Genomic DNA, 2,092 nt, shown 5'->3' with positions numbered 1-2,092 from the left:
TCCAAACATGTGCAATGTTTTAAACATTCAGTTTACCTGTTGAAATCAGAAGCTTTTCACAGTTTAGTCGGTCTGGTTCTGCTCACAGTGTTCATTCACAATAGGCTCATTTCGATTGTAAATCTCATAAATTTACGACTTTAAAAATCATAATTTTATTTTTTTTTTTTTTTGGTGGCCCTAATACTCCGTCGGACCATAACACTGATGTTTATAGAATTCAACTTTTCCGCAGTGCACACACATACATGTATCTGCAGACACCCTGGGTCCGCCTGCATTCTGCTGCTGGCGCTGTCTCACTCACATGACGTCAATGCGTCACGTGACCCAAATCGAGCCGTTTCTGAAGCAGGGCGAAATGCGAGTGTGATTTGTCGTTTAATTTGTCAAATTTTACAAAAACCTGCGTTTGTCAATGGTAATTATTTTTTATTTTTGATACATTAGAAAATATGAAATATATCTGGATACTTATTTTAGCTTTGTCCCAGGGCATTACTAACACTTTAAGCAGCACACAGATCCACACTCAGTGGGAAGTATTGTTTGTCCCACTCTGCCTGCATTATGGAGTGTTTCTACCTGAATCTGATCTTCTGTCTCTGACCCTGCTTATTCTCTTAGTGCCTGTCGCCTGCCCTGAACCTCGCCTGAACTCTGACTACTCTACTCTCTCTTCTCGGATGTTTCCCATGCGCGTGTATGACCTCTGCCTGCTTGACCCTGAGGCCTTGTCCACACGTAGGCGGGTATGTGGACATGAATAACCGTTGATTTACGTTTTTAAACGTCACTTTTTGCGACGATTAATGCATACACGTCAGTAGCTGCTTTTCCATTTCACATTTGCGCAAAAAATTATTGAAATTCTAGGAATTTCGAAAAACACTGTTTGGAAATGACACTGTTTCCATTAAATCATCATTTTGCTATCACTAAAAAAGGAGATTACGGTGACGTCACAGCTCTGTCTGGACTCTCCCCAATTGCTTACACAGGTGTTTCCTTGCACAGATTTTTGCTAAAACATCATAGAATAGAGTTCACGAGGTTATGAATAGATCATTATATCTTATATTATGATTTGCAATTGGCTATGAGGTATGAATTTCCTCCAGCAAGTCATTTTTTTTTTACAAGCTTCCTTTTATTGTGATAATATGTACCCGCTGAGCTGTCTAAGACACTGGAGGATCGAATGTCACATTAAAATTAACTCAAAAAAGCTAGTGTTATGTGTAGGTCATTAGTAAAACCATTTAAAAGTTAAGGGGGGGTGATGATTACAAAATGTTGTACAACTTTAAAAAAATTACAGTAACAAATATTCCCCCTATTACATTCATGAAATTGCATGATGATTGTCAGGAATTCTTTTATATGGGATCACACCTATGACAACGACAACACTAACAAACACTCTAACTGGGTTTTTCTTTGAGTAATTGAATATTTTACAAAATATTTTTTTCACTGATGATTTTTTGTTTTTCTTGCCAGCTTTGAATCATCTCTGTGGTGTAGCATCCTCCTCCAACTTGTCTCAAATCCTCCTCTATCGTTTGGATCAGTCCCTCCACCTGCTTCTGGTTGTTCCTGTATTCATCCTGCTGGTTCTGGCTCCAGTATTTGTTGTCGACCACATGACAGCGTCCTCCACACTTCTCCAGCAGGCTGCTCAGGCGTTTGTTTTTGGAGATGTACGTCTCGATCCTGGTGTCTTCAGATAACTGGTCGCCGTGCATGAAAACGATGATACAGATACTGTCAAGTTTGTAAAATAAAAGCACAAGATAGCTCTGGTGATTGTCAGTATTTGCATTAATGAGCAAATAAATTTAAAAATAAAATGTTTGCTGTGTTGAAGTTTTCTTTGTAGGTTGACAGTGAAACATCTCCAACAAGTGTGAGCGTATTTGTTCTCTTCCTCAAGTCATTAAAGAGTCATGAAAACAGAAACACTACATAACATGTCTATCTAAATTCTAAACAAAAGAATCCTCTGGAGGTTCAGTAACTCTTAAGAAAAGGATTTGACACTTTACACTCCTTTCTCCTGTCTAGTTCAACAAGATGTGTAAACCAACAT

The 2,092-nt window shown here is 38.4% G+C and overlaps 1 long non-coding RNA gene across 1 annotated transcript; it reads left to right on the top strand.

Annotated features, from left to right (window-relative positions):
• Window positions 1–437: 437 nt before the first annotated feature.
• On the top strand, window positions 438–1,857 carry LOC118600165. Its single transcript, XR_004949732.1, has 2 exons — window positions 438–752; window positions 1,504–1,857. It is a non-coding gene; the product is annotated as an uncharacterized LOC118600165 (long non-coding RNA).
• Window positions 1,858–2,092: the final 235 nt, after the last annotated feature.

Source organism: Oryzias melastigma, linkage group LG19 (genome assembly GCF_002922805.2).
Source record: "Oryzias melastigma strain HK-1 linkage group LG19, ASM292280v2, whole genome shotgun sequence".
In the NCBI taxonomy this organism is placed as follows: Eukaryota; Metazoa; Chordata; class Actinopteri; order Beloniformes; family Adrianichthyidae; genus Oryzias; species Oryzias melastigma.
The sequence above is the reverse complement of the archived record's forward strand: the minus strand, read 5'-3'. Positions and strand labels throughout refer to the sequence as shown.